The sequence below is a fragment of the Lissotriton vulgaris genome, chromosome 3_1, assembly GCF_964263255.1.
Source record: "Lissotriton vulgaris chromosome 3_1, aLisVul1.2, whole genome shotgun sequence".
NCBI classification, from domain to species: domain Eukaryota; kingdom Metazoa; phylum Chordata; class Amphibia; order Caudata; family Salamandridae; genus Lissotriton; species Lissotriton vulgaris.
The window spans coordinates 2,116,090,156-2,116,105,695 of NC_141689.1; positions in this window are offsets into that span (position 1 = coordinate 2,116,090,156).

Here is a 15,540-nt window from a genome sequence, read left to right on the forward strand (position 1 = left end):
TAGGATGTCCGGAGGAACATGCCTTTACACAGCGGCATTTCTGCCCTGCAAAGGCATACGGATTTTTGTTTGGGGGCCCGTTGCGGGCCCAAAGGGGTGAAGGAGGTGTGGTGGGTGCACAAGGGGGTACCTATGGTACCCCCCTGCATTTGCCTGCACAAAGCGGCAGGCACTGCGCGGTGCCTGCCGCTTTGTGCATGCAAATGCACAACTTACATTTTTATCATTGCGGCGGGTGCTGCTTCAAGCAGCACACGCCGCAATGATAAAAATACAGGATGTGACCGCCAGGGTGGCGGTCACATCCTAATTTGCGCGGTCGGACGGTCCCTCCTACCCTATGGTGGCGGACAGACTCAGGTCCGTCCGCCATCATAATGACCCCCTTTAAGTGTGAACCCTTTTTAAGTAAAAGCCTAATAGGTTCAATCACACCAGCAAACCCTCTCACAAACTCGGAATAGAATTCTGCAAGTTCTAAGAGCGATCTCACTTGTTCCTTATCTTTTGGCGTGGGGGCATTTACTACACTCCATTTTTGGTTGAATACTATCACCTTAGATTACATGTCCTAAGTAAGACACGGTTTCAACACCAATGCAACATTTTTCTTTTTTTACTGTCAATCCTTTTTCTCTCTGTCTCTCAAGAACTTTGACCAGTGTTTTACTATGTTCAGCGTCAGTCTCACCATAAATTAGGATGTCATCCTGAAAAAACATAATATTTGCTAGGTCTCCTAAAACTTTCTTCATGAACCTCTGGAAACACGCCGCTGCCGACGTCACATGGCATCCTCAAGAAGCGGTATGCTCCCAAAGGCGTCACAAATGAAGTAAGATGCTTCAAATCCTAAACTACATTTTATTAATCTTTCTATGGAAGAAACTTTATTGCACTGGCCTAGGAAGCTCTGCAGTATTTAGCTCAATCTTAGCTTGTTTTTCCTCGTTTGGTATCCCATACAATTTGAAATTGGGCAATTGATTGGTTTCCTCTAAGTCCTGAGCTGCCTGGCTCTGCACAGCTTTCACATGGTCTCAGATAGTGTCTTCAACAAGCCCCTGCCTTTTTTTCTAGTTCGAGAATTCAGTGGACAGCAGTATTTTCCTTCTAGGAGATTTCACAGACCTGCTGCATAATAGTACAGGTAAGGCTCGAAGGGCTTTACTATATATCTCGTTTCATAGATTAATCAGAGAAGGAAGTGTAGTGAGCATACCAGTAGTTCATTTGGAACCATAAAGGATGTTTTTTTGTTGTGTGTGCTGCCTCCTTTACACACCATTTGCTGGCTGGCCTTCCTGCAAAGCTCCTTCTTTTCAGTGGAGTGCATGGCATCGCTTTGACTTAGTTGAGAGCCCCTTTGTTCCTTTCATTGTGGAAAAGGATGAGGAAATAGATGCTGCAGAAGCCATCTTAGTTACACCACTGATTTTTGAAGCTTTGTCCAAGTTTCTATATGGGCTCATCGCTGGGTCAAAACTCGCATTTCAGAATTTCTTTTTTTTGTTCGGAGATTAACAGCTGATAAATGCATTGGGTTAGTGGAGGATGGTCGTAAAAGTAGAGACAATGCAGCCTTCATGTGCCTATCTGCCACATGAGCCACTTCCCTTTGCCCTTGAGATATAAGGGGAGCAGCGAGATCTCTTTTCTGGAGATACTTCTTGTTTTTAATGATGCACTTGTTCTATTAATTATCTTTAGTTGTAAGTTTCCTATATTGGCATTACATTTATTTTGAAATTTTATAAGCACAGTATGTGTTTGAATACTTCAAAGAGCTGCAGGTGGGCAAATACTCATATTATTGAGTTTGTGACAGGGTGCCAGGAAAAACCTCTTTAAAAAGAATAGAGAGCTCAGAAGTTTGCTGAGACTGTTGTTATACACTCAATTGATGAACTGGGAAGTACCTTGAAGAACTGTGTGTACATTTATAATCTATTATGTACCAAGGCACATGCCTTCTTCAGACAATGCCAACAGCAGTAGAGAAAACAAGGAAGATATTAGGTGGTTAGCAAGCAAAGGGAAACGGCACACCAAACCTGCTCACGCTGAGCCATCCCAAGGAAGAAAGGCTAGCCTTTCCTTGTAGAGTGTTGCCGCTGTCTACAGAGGAGTTTCGAATGTGTGCAGAATGCACTACGCAACAACGCCCAACAATTAACAATGGGGCATATTTAAGAGAATATGTCGGAGCATAGAGCTGCGCCAAATTTGGCAGCGACAAGCTGCAACATTTTTAAAATTCAGGGATGCACTGTATTCATAAAAATATGGCGCACCCCCATGTTTTTGCCTCAACTGGCTCTAAATTTAGCTGCCTAGTGCCAACTCAGGCACCCTTGCACCATAGTGCAAGGGTGCCGGTGTTTCAGTGTTTCAGGGATTGAGTGTTTATGTGCAGGAAAGTGTCCCTTCCTGCAGGTAATGGAGATGTGTTACTTCTATCTGTGTGGAAAAATACAGCACACATTGAAGTAGCAAATCGCCATTATTTAATGATAGTTTATGTGCAGGAAGGGTCACCTTGAACATAAGCAATCATTAATGTAATTTAGTTTTTTCTATGTGTGCTGCAGCATACATAGAAAAAGCAAAAACAAGGAGCAATAAAAGTATTTTTCCTTGTTTCGCCATGCTAATGCCTGCTCTTGCATGGCTTTAGTTTTGGACCTGCCCCAGACTTACACCTCCTTGTAAATCTGGGGCTTTGTCAAAAGCAATGGGTGTTGTGGTGAAACGCCCACAGTAATACTCACTGCAAGCCCCTTTCATGCTCATGCTGATGTGTGTAAAGGTGCATTATTTACAAGGCGACGTTAAGCCACAAAAAGTGGCTTAATGCCACTTTGTGAATATGGAGAAGGGCATATCACCTCTGGAATATCACTAAAAGTGACGTTCTGGTGGCGATATCCCCTTGTAATTTTTCCTCCCTTTTGTTGCAGGCTAGGACTTGCCACGTGGATCTGGAATTTTCTTTGGAAAGAAGAGGTGCTTCCATTGGAGTTGTATGTCAGACATTGGGAATACTGAAAAAAAACTCACTGAGTTGTGTAGCAAACACAGAATTAAAGTATTATTGAACATTTTAGTTATGTTAGAGATTATCCTATAATTGAATAGCAGAGAGTCTTAATTCAGAATTATTTTACTCTTTCTATATATGCAAGTCAGAGCATAATGCACTGGAGTTTTAGTAATATTTGTAAGAGCTGCTAAGACAGGAATTACGAAATATTAATGTTTGCTAATTATCTTGCAGTGGCATATGAGTCAATTAACAACAATAACTCATCTTCCATAGTGAATGCATAATGACGAAGCTTGAGGACGTTACCTACTCTTGGAGAGAAGCGTAAGTGAACATATATTTGGGATACTTATTGCTTGTATGCAATTCAGGAATTAAAAGTTCCACATCAAAAATAAAGAGTAAATTAGACAGAAATATCGCGAAAAATATATCTATTTACTGTTATAGTTGGAACTCTAAGGGCAAATCACTTTATATATCTTTTTGACTTTAGAGATCCACTACATGGGAGCAGGTCCTAGACCCAGATTTACCTTGTGCTGCTGCATCGCTCTTGCTTCAGTAGTCTTCTTGCCTCCCGTTCTCATTCGCTTTTCTCCTTGTTTCTCCTTCCGCTCTTCTGCCGCCCGTTGTCCTACCTGCTGCAAATGTTCTCCTCCTCCCACTAAGCCCCTCCCACCGCCTCTCAGCATCCCTTCCTCCTCCCAGGACCTACTTAATGGAGGTCCCAGTACGACCCATTAAGCAGCTCCCAGGCCCAGCTCGCCCTCATGCAGCTGCATCACTTGTCTTTCAATAGTCTGCTTATTTCCTGTTCTATTTTGCACCTTGTTAAACTGCTTTTCTGTGGTTTTCTATTGCTTTTCTCTTTGCTCTTCTCTCCTGTTCAATCTGCTTTTCTCTTGCTCTTTTCCTTGCTTTTCTTTTCTGTTTAATCTGCTTTCTTTCCCCTCATTTATATTGCTTTTCTCCTTGTTTGTTTCTCCTCCCACTCCTCTGCTGCTTGTTTTCCCTCCTGCCACCCATTTATTCCAGCTCCCACCAAGCCCCACCCACTGCCTTACAGCACCCCTTCCTCTTTGCAGGACCTACAGAATGAAGATCACAGTGCAGCCATGCTGCCAATGCGCCAAAGGTGCACCAAAGGCAAGTCAGTTTGGCCCTGTCAGTGCCTGTACAGCACCCAGCAGCATCGTAGGTATGCCGCCGCCATCCTCAATGCCCTGAACACTGGACGACTGAGCAAACACTGCTGCAATGCACTGTACAGTAGGAACATTCTCCTATTCCAGTTGCACCTTCTCCTGCATCAGCACAACCACCGTTATGCAGCAAAGCACCACGTAGACCTCTCACCACACCACACCAGAAACAAGCCACCAACTCCATGTCCTACTCTTCAACACATGCTTGATATGCAAGCACTCTACCAAGTAATTAGTCCTCAATGCCTCCCTTGCACCTGACATTGTCTTCCTCATCAAAACATGGTTCAAACATCGCTACTGCCATCCCTGACCGATACAAATCACTCACCAGGAATGAACCAACAAGCCAGGAGAAGTAAATGTCATCATCCACAAAGCGGCCATACAGTGCACCACTTCCAATGACAATACCATCAAAACCATGGAACACCTCCACACGGATGACAAGACAGCCATCAGAGAAGCGATCACATACTGAACCCTGGGCCCCCACTCCAGCTTCTGCAGCACCATCGCAGACTCCATTGCACCCCTAGCCCTGGACTCCAAAGACTACATGTTGCTCAGTGACCTCCATTTCCACATCAACGACCCCTACTTCTACAACACCACCCACCTCATTGACAGTATGAGCTGACTCGGACTGATCCAGATTGTCCGCCACCCCACGCACACTGCAGGACACATGCTGGACCCCATATTCACCTCCAACAACCATGTAAAATACAGCCACGTCGCAGAACTATCATGACCCAATCACTTGATCATCCACTTCAGCAGCTCCTGCCACAGCACCCCCACCCCCAAGATGGCAGGCACCCTCCAGTGCAGATGGGGTAAAAGTGCAAAGAATAGCTGGATGGGCGCCCTCAACAACTCCAACGCAGCTGCTGCCACCAACCTGGAAAAAGGAATTAAGATCTTCAATCTCTGGATCACCAATTGTGCCAACAGCATTGCCCCCATCAAGAATAACAAGCAGAGAAGGTCCTCCAAAAAGACCAGCTGGTACACACAAAAACTCAGAACATTGAAGCATGACAGCAAAGAGTGGGAGAGGAGATAGCACACCGGCAAGGAATCCTCCGACAGATCAGCCTTCAAGTCCTCCCTCAACCTCTACCACAGCCTGCTGAGGGCAACAAAAAAGACAGTCCTGACCGCATGCATTAAAACCAGAGCCAACAACAGCAAGGAACCTTTCAGCATCATTAAATCACCCTCCAGCCTGGCTGCCAGCAAAAATAGCATGACCCCCTCACCAGAGCTGTGCAACAACCTCGCCGACTTCTTCCACAACAAGATCGCAACTATATACAGAAATTTCAAACTCATCCCACACCCATGGACATTCTCAACATACACATCCCCATCGCAACCGACTCAAACCACAGACTGACCACCTGGAACCACCTCCCCATCCAGGATACCACCTCCATTATGAAGTTCATCCACTCGGGCCCCCACAGACCCATGTCCACACCACATCTTCAACCTTGAAAACAAAGTATTGCCCAGGAACTCACCACCCTGCTCAACACCTCAATCACCACTGCTACATTTCCTGATGCCTGGAAACAAGCCGAAGTCAGACCACTACTCAAAAAATCCTTTGCTGAACCCAGCAAATTGCCTTGCTCCCATTCCCAGCCTAGGTACTGGAAAAGACTATCAGTACACAACTCACAACACACCTGGTGCAGAACCAGCTACTCAACACCTCCCAGTTTGGATTTCACAGCAATCACAGCATGGAGACCTCCCTGATCGAAGCCCCCCACAACATTTGAACCCTCCTCGACCGATGAGGAACTGCATCTCTGATCCTTCTCCACCTCTCGGCACCCATCGATACCGTATCATAGCACATGCTTATCGAAAGAGTCCACCACATCATCATTCAAGGGAGGGCACTCAGATGGATCACCTGCTTCATCACTGGAAGCAGTCAGAGGTACCGCCTACCACCGCAGAACCCAAGGGGATCATCTGCACTGTCCCTCAGGGCTCACTCCCTCAGCTACGTGCTCTTTAAAGCATATATGACCCAACTGTCCAAAATCATCAGATCTCATGGCTTCAACATAATATCCTATGCAGGTGAAACCCAACTCATTCTCCCCCTCACTGACTACCCTACCACCACCAGGACCAAATTCCACAGAAGCATGACAAGCGTTGCTGACTGGATAAAGAAAGACTGCTTGAAGTTGAACACAGACAAACAGAAGTACTGATCTTCATTAATAACAGCAACCTCAGACCTGGAACCTGCAGCCATGCACACTAAACACGCCTGAAACATCAAAATCTCAGAATCATCATGATAACAAGCTGACTGTTAGACCTGGAATCTTTGGCCGGGGTTCCCCTGACATGTGCCTTCTGACCTCATGTTTTGTTGACTACATTTTTGCTGGCTTTAGGATATATTGGCACTTTACCACTGCTAACCATCACTAAAGTGCACGTGCTCTGTACTCTAAACATGGTAACATTAGCTTAACCTCAATTGGCTTATTTAATTTGCATGTAAGTTCCTAGTAAAGTGCACTGTATGTGCCCAGGGCCTGTAAATTAAATGCTACTAGTGAGTCTGCGGCACTTGTTGTGCCACCCACTTTAGTAGCCCTGTAAATATGCCTCAGGCCTGCACTTGCAGTCCTGTGTGTGCAGTTTTAAACTGCTATTTAAACCTGGCAAGTTAACCTACTTGCCAGGCCCGAACCCTTCCTTTTATTACATAAACCCCTAAGGAAGGCCCTTGGCAGCCCTATGGGCAGGATGCAGTGTATTTAAAAGGTATGACATGTACCTCTGAGTTTTACATGTCTGGTAGTGAAAAACTGCTAAATTCGTTTTTCACTACAGAAGGCCTATTACTCCCATAATTTAGCATTGGGATTGCCCAACCTTTTACATGCTATTTCCAATTAGGAAAATATATAGATGTGGTGTTTGGTATCTCTGCACTCACAATTTAAAAACACAAATTATAAAGTCGAATTTTAGATTGCAAGTCTGAAAATGCCAAATGTTTTTCAATAGGAGGGCAATACCTTATCCATTAATTAATAACACAAACAAGAAAGCAAATCCAGCCAAGCTTCTATTATTGGTAGCTGTAAACATGTTTGATCCAAGTTTTCTTTTAATGTAAACTCTTTCTTTCTTTTCTCTCAAACAATCTCCAAATACTTGTATTTTTTCATGTATAATTCTTTATTATTTCAATTTCCAGACATCTTTTGGTAGACCCAGCCAATGCGTTTCATCCCTTGTAGGGTCTTCATCAGGGCATTTATATACAATTTCATTTGTCTGATGTTATTCTTTCCCTAGTCCCAATTTTCCATTACTTCAAACCATGTCTTGCTTCCTCCAGTCGAGTCACATTGGTTCCTTCCTGCCTTCCATTTGAATCCTAAGTCTGAAAATAGCACTTTTTAGAAAGTTGACATTTTCTTACTTTAACCATTCTGCACTTCTGCCTGCCTCTGAAAAAACGCCTGGGTTGGGGATAGATGGGCTTTATCATTATCTTTAGATAGTAACAAAAAATGGGAGCTGGGGTGTGACATTTGCATCCTGCTGGCCCAGCCATCACTAGGCTGGTGGGCCTTTCTGAGGTAGATTACAAGAGAGGAGATGACACTTGCACCTGAATAGGTCGGTGCCTGTCCCCACACAAGGAGGGGCATACACCTCTGCCGTGAGTCTGGAGCCAGGGCAGGAAAGGCAGGACCCTTTTGATCTTCAAAGGCCACTTTGATGTCTTCCCCATTTCAAAGACACAACAGGGCATAAGTATTGGACCCCTGACACAACCATATCAGAACTTTGCTAGAACCAAGGACATTCTGCCAGGAAGATGAACTGATCTGCTGTAGGAGAGACTGCCACACTGCTAACTGCTTTGCTGAGCTTGTTTTCTACCTGCTGATTATTGCCTGGGAATGAGAAGGACTGGACCTGGGCTCTACATCTCTGCACCCAAGGGCTTGCTGGCTTGCCCCCTGTTTTGAAGTCTCAGGGCCATCAAAGACTTCCTTTAACTCTGCTTTATCTGCTGGACCCTGCCAAGAGGTGCCAATTGAGTCATGGGCCTCGAAAGAGGGTTCTGCAGCTGTTTTCTTGCAAGAATCAATGCACCGATCAGACCCAATGCAGTGCCCTTCGATGTTGAGCTGATCCGACGACATGCCTGCTCGATGACAACGCAGGTCCCTTCTGCAAGGTTGGATGCAGGCCAATTCAAAGACATCACTGTGAGCCTTGATGATGATGCAGTGCCTGCATCATACGGGGTTCAACAATGACACAAGACCTGACTGAAAGGCTTGAAGTTGTCGCATCACTCCGACTGCGCGAATCGCAACCAACGCATCGATTCTCCGACACTGATGCTTGCTCCATCCAAGGTACTTTGTCAGCAAGCCCTGCATGGGACTTGTAGCCAGCCTGCCCCCCATTGCGATGGACCTCAAACATTAGATTTACCCCGGTCCAGCACGACCTCAAGTAACCCCTAAACGCTATTGACTTTTAAGCACTACATTGCAGTTTATTTTTTAACAAATCATTACTCAAGTTCTGCTTATTGGATCTTTCTCATTATCATCTTGTTTTAATCAGAGAAATATTTTCTATGTTTCTAAACTGGTGTGGCGTCTTTTGTGGTGTTTCCACTTAGTTACTGCAATTTAAGTGTTGGACAAATACTTTACACATTCCTCCAAGAGCTAAGCCTGACTGCTCTGTGTCAAGCTACCAGAGGGTGAGCACAGGTTCATTTAGGATGTGTATCTGGCTTACCCTGACTATGATTGAGGACTCTAACCGGACAGGATGCATACCACTGCCAACTAGAGGCCCAATTTTTAACACTCATCACGAAATCACAGATCAAAGCCATCTCCTCTGCCTGCTTCCTCACTCAGTGCATGCTACACAAGATCTTCAAGTGGCTACCCCTGCACAACAGACGCACAATGACACAGGCACTCATCAACAGCAGACAGGTCTATGGCAATGCTCTCTTTGTAGGAATCGCTGCATACCTACTGCAGAGACTCCAAACCATACAGAATGCCACTGTCAGGCACGACCTCCCCAGACGAACCCACATCACATCCCACTGCAGGCAGTCCATTGGCTCCCCGTACAAAAGAGAAGCTAATTGCTAATTCAAGCTGCTGACCCATACATACAAGGCTTTACAAAACCAAGGACCCGCACTCTGCACACCTACTGAAGCAGAAGTGGAGGATGTGCCTTCTCCTACGTTGCAGCAAAGACCTCGAACAGCCTTCCCAAGCAGCTTCGGACTATCGCCTCACTGCCGAATTCCGAAGAGCTCTCATGACCTGACTGTTCGAATGAGCTTCCCGGGACCTGCAAGGCCCTGGATACCCTGTCGGGTGATTAGCAACACAATACAAATCTTGATTTATTGATTATTGAATTGACTACAAAGTACAGACATCAGTACTCAGCAAAAGTGAAGAGTCAGTATGGTGAATTCCAGTGGTGTTATTTTCTCTCCTTTCCTATAACTCTTCCACGGTTTCTACTGCTGGCCCTCGTAATCTTATGTATGTGGTCAATGGAGGCAGCATGAGATGGAAAAGTGCATTGCTTCCATTCGTTCTAGAGTACAAGATTAGTACTTCCTGACAAAGTGGAGGTGGCATTGACAGTCAAGGTGGCAAATGCTAAGGTAAGGGGTATCATGGTGCACTGCATTGTGCAACAGAAAAAAAGCCTGTTGGCAGCGTGTCAAAATACAACCAGGCACAGGCATGATATCTATTGTTATCATCCTAATACAATGGATTTGAATAAATTATGTTTTCCATTATTGTAAGTAGGGTTTGCTACAAGTACATAATTTCCTCACTTGATAAATGTTTTATTAGCTTTTGAATAAATTATCAAATCCAATATGATTGTGCTCTAGAAACATAAAATCATAATTGCCACCAATGTATAACATTCGCACTAAAATTAAAGCATCTCCCTACTAAATTAATTCTCTTTTATTAAAGCAGTGTCAGTCGAAGAGAATAAGTTAATTAGTAATATTCAAGCTATAAGTTTCTGTTACTAGAAAATAAATAATGTAGAAAACAAATTGTTACATGTAATTTGGAATTCTGAACGGGCTGCAAATCACTGTACAAACATAATAAATAAATGCATGAATATAGAAATTAACAGATTAGGGGACATCAAAGTAGGTAAAACGGGAAAGAAAAGTCTAGGTCAATAATAACAAACTCTTAGGACAAATGGCATGAAATAGATTCCTGGTGAGAAAGTGTTAAGCTGTTTTCGGAGGTTTGAGCAACTTGCTGTCTCCACACCTTGAAAATGCACTGGCTTATTTACATTAAAATAGTAATTTGTTTTTAATTATTTTCTGTATTGCATTGTTCAACAGGGGATTTGCCCTGTATTGCCAGTTTTCTTGGCAACTCTCAGAGTGCCCATGCCAGAATACCGCCAATACAAAAAATTGTATTATCTGGGTACAATTCAAGTTATGACTTTAGTATGAAATTGAGTTACTGGTTGACAAGGGTGGGACCCTACTGAAGTATAAACCACAATTACTGTCAAGGTGAAGTCACTAGCAAACCCCAATTTAACCTGTGTTTAACCCTCTCAGATCTTGGCACAGAAGCAGTCAGGCTTCACTTGAAGGCAATGTAAAGAATTGATGCAGCACTTCAGACAGGAATAATGTGAAAACACAACACAAAAAATATTCCACACCAATTTATAAAAATAAAGTGGCATTTAATAAATAATTTGAATCCAAAATGACAAACATCCAATCAGTAGAACCTGAGATGTGCAATTTCAAAGATTTAAGATAAGTAAAGTTCCTAAAAGCACAAATGCAAGAAGAACAATTGATGGACAGAATGAAGAACAATATCATACATTCACCTCGTGGAGAAGTGTGGCTCACTGGTTAGAGGAGGCAGACCTGGAAGCAGAGGTCAGCCCGGGACCAGGGTTCAATTCCCGGGGCGGGGTCTTGAGTCCTAAAAAAATAAAATGTCCATGGACTCGACAATTCTTGCTCCAGTGCCTACTCGACTTATGGGTTCACACTCTGTGACTCTGGGCAATAGCTTGCTTAATCTCCACAACAGCCCCTTGTGGTGGGATGCCTGGCTTTCACCTTGCGGATACCCTGCTGGGGTTATCTCACAGGGGAATACCAGGATGGGTTCCCTAAGCAAGCGCTTAGAAACCAGTGGTGATTTGCTCTATATAAATTCCTGTACATATACATTTACACATTTACCTCATTACAGAGAACTGGGCCTACAACCAATGTTTTTTTGCTCCCCATGTCATTCCAGTTTGAACCCAGCCATATTCAAATCAGTTTTGACCCTGCGGCCAGTGGCAACAGTCCTGCCCGAACTGCCAGGCCAGGTCCTCCCAGGACTAAAAACAAGCATCCTAGGACTGGTTTGCCAATGTGCACTCTCGGTTGGTTGCCTGGTCAGCACAACCAGATAAAAGCCACGAGGTGAGTCCCGCTGAAAAAGTTACTGTCAAAAGTCCAGCACTAGGAATTTTGTTCATGGTGGAGGGGCAGTGAGGAGCACGGAGAGCAGGGGCAGATGTTTGTCGCTGTAGTGCAAAGAGCAGGCCGGGCGTCACAGACGGTCGCTGCTGGAGCTCAAAGATCCTGTCTGTTATCGCTGAAGGTTGATGCTGGAGATTTGCGTAGGCGGCCACAGCGGGCTGTTGATACTGTAGCGCAAAGTTCAGATCTCTCGTTGTCAGGTGTCGCTGAATAAATTGAAAGTTATTACTTATTAAATGTAATGCGGCAAAACAATGTTATACCATGAGAGAGGTGGGCCTTGCAGCAGTGAAAGACAAAATTAGTTTTTCTCTACCAGGACATGTAAAAGTTAGAGGTACATGCCCATCATTTTAAATACAATGAACTCTACCCTACTGACATTTTAGGGCCTACCCAGGGGTGACATATGTATCAAAAAGACAGGTTTAGGCCTGGCAAAAATTTTATTTTGCCAGGTCGAAATGGCAGTTTAAAACTTCACACACAGCCTGCAATGGCAAGCCTGAGACATGCCTAAAAAGCAACTTAAGCGGGTGGGAAAATCAGTGCTGCATGCTCACCGGTAGCATTTAATATATAGGTCCTGAGTACCTGTAATACGCCATCACTGGGGACTTACAAGTAAACTAAATGTGCCAGATGGGAATTAGCCAAATTCACTATGTTTAAAGGAGAGGGCACAAGCACTTTAGCACCAGTTAGCACTATTCACATTTTAGTGCAGAATAAAGTGTTCAGAAATTGTTCAGCCGACAATTATTATGCAAAAAGGTACACTCTGGTCCCATAAACAAACAAATGCACAATAAATTCCATTTTGCAGTAGCTGAATGACAGGTAGACAGTAGGTGACCACAAGTGCCTTAAAAATGTAAAACATGCTTCGTTTCGAGTTTGACAGTTGCAAGCTCCGTAACATTTTTGCCGGATGTCTAGTCCGACATAATATAAGTACCAAAGGATATAAAGCAATTGTGATAAGGGGGATGGGACATTCGTCATGTTTGTGATGGATTATCCCATCTGCCAAACTGTAAATCAGCCTCAAAATAAGGTAGGGTGTCAAGAGGGAGAGCAATCAATAATGAAAGTTTGGGAATATGCCCACCTTGGCAGCATGGGCTTGAAAAAGTTGACAAGATTTTTGTCTACATAAGGAAAGAGCCAACCCGTTGCAGAGTGTTTTGTTTTGCATTCAATGTCCCTCATTGCTCATCTGTACATTTATTTGTGTGTGTAAGGAACTGGTTTTAAGATTACAGGTGGATTCAAGAGGACAGTAAAGTGTCCTCCTGGCAGGGGCTCAGTTTTAAACTGTCATTTCAGTTAACAAGCAGGTAGCAGGAATCTGGAAACCTTGGAGGCAGGAGTTTTGTATTTCTGTAGGTTGAGGGACAAATGCTGCTCCCATTTGTCAGTTAGATGGGAAATAATTAATAAACATGAGCAGCATCGGCATCACCTAATCTCCACGCACCTAAAAACTAAAAAATGTACCTGACCTTGTGTATTATAACTGGCGCTTTTGTTAAGCACTTCAATACCTTTGGGTCAATTAAATTTGCGCTCTAGAAAAAAGCCACCAAAAATTAATCTGACATTGTGTAATGTAACTAACGCTCATGTAAAGCTCTCGAACACCTTGGGTCGCTCGACTTCACTCGTTAGAGAAAATGCGATGGGAGTTGCCTAAGCCTTGCCCTTAACTGTGCTGCAAGGTTGGGCTGCTGAAGGTCCAGTGACAGAGTCTCAAGAAAGCAACAAGGAGCAAAGCGGGATGGTTTTGGGGGAAATTGTCACACTTTGAAGTCAGAGAAATTTAAAGAGGCGATTTCGCCAACAGTGTCTGACATTTCAGCTAGGTATTTGAACATGACAGGGAAATTAAGTGACAAGTGCCAAAGCTGAGCCACCAAAGGTGGGCAAACAGTGGCACAAGCTGGAATCAAATGGAGTTTAGTACCCCTGAACTCAGAATTTAATAACACATCTTTTAGTAAAAATGATTTTTAAATTGTGTGTTTGAAAATACCACTTTTAGAAAGTGGCTATTTTCTTGTTACCTTCCTGGGTGCCTCTGCCTGTTTGTGGATTGATTGTTTGGCTTTGGAGTGACAGGGGCTGGGGAGGTGCCATGGCTCCAGGAGTCTGGATGAGTCAGCGCTAGGCTGAATAGGCCTGATTTCCATTTGGAGTGGTGGGGGGATTGCACCTGTACCTGAATGGGCTGTGCCTATCTTCCACAATGCTAGCTCCACCCCCCTGTGGTGTATCTGGGATCAAGGCCCACAGTAATAAAAGAGGAAAGAGGTTGCTGTGCACTGGCAGATTGCCCCCAGAACTGAACCGGGCTCAGAGCCCCTTGCACAAAGAGAATAAAGAAATTTCGGGGTATAAGTATTAGACCTAAAAACCATGACATTTAGATCATTCCAGGAATTCAAGAGGAACCATTACCAAGGAGAAGAGCTGAAGAGAATGAGGAAAAGTATTACCCTTGCTGTGTGTCAGGGTTGGACTGCAGTTGCAGTTTCTGCCAAGGAAAGGAGAAGGACTTTACTGTGTGCTGTGTCCCCTACTTGAAGGAAATCTCCAAGGGCCTGAAGTGCGATGGCCTCCTGTTCAGAGGTCTCAGGGAAACAAAGACTTCACCCCCAGCTAACCCTGAACTCTGCTGTTGTGAGTTCTGACCTGCCTTGAGGTGCCTGTGCCAGTTTTGGGCCTCTGGAGGTTGTTGTTGCTGTTTGGAAGTTGGAAGAGAAAAGAGACTCAAAGAACTACAGAAACCGACGCATCGCTATTCTTGCGGTTGTTTTTCCAACGCATCTTCATGGCGCAAGAAGAATTTTCACGCATCGGCACGCCGCTGTAAAAACCGTCGCAGCACCTGTCATCGCTGCAAGAATATACGCACCGAGGGATCGCAGCTGAAGAGGACCAACGCAGCTCCGTGCACCGCATCGATCCCCAACGCATCCCGAAGGTCCACGCATCATACCTGTGCAACACGCTTCCCCAACGCATCACCTGCGGACCAGAACTGGCACGAAGATTTGATGCATCACTCCCCCTACAGACCAGAATTGACGCAACCCTTCATCTGCGTGCAGCGGCACTGTCGCATCGGCTCCTTGAGGTATCAGGATTGTCGTATCTCTTTGTTTTGCGATGCTGAAGCGGTTTGGCTTTGTGAACTTTGACGCAACTCCAGGTACTATGGTGAAAAGTCACACATCCATAGATTTCTATGAAACAAGTTCTTGAAACCTTTTGAAAGTCATATTTATAACTGTGTATGTTGGATTTTTGTCGTTTTGGTCTTGTCAAGTTTAGATAAAGATACTTAATTTTTCTAAACCAGTGTGGTGTCCATTTGTGGTGTTATCACTGTGTTACTGTGAGTGTTGGCGCAAATACTTTACACATTGGCTTTGGGCTAAGCCTGTCTGCTCGTGCCAAGCCACCGAGCGGGTGAGCAGAGGTTATCTAAAGTATGTATCCCCCTTACCCTGGCTAGAAGCAAGGGTCCCTATTTGGACAAAGGTACCTCTGCCAACTAGAGACACCTGTTTCTAACAAACACAGAAGCCTAATGTTAACAGTAATGGGTGCTCTGTGGGAGGAAACCAAACAAAAAAAAGGCGAAACAAAGAGAAAGAATTAACCACTAG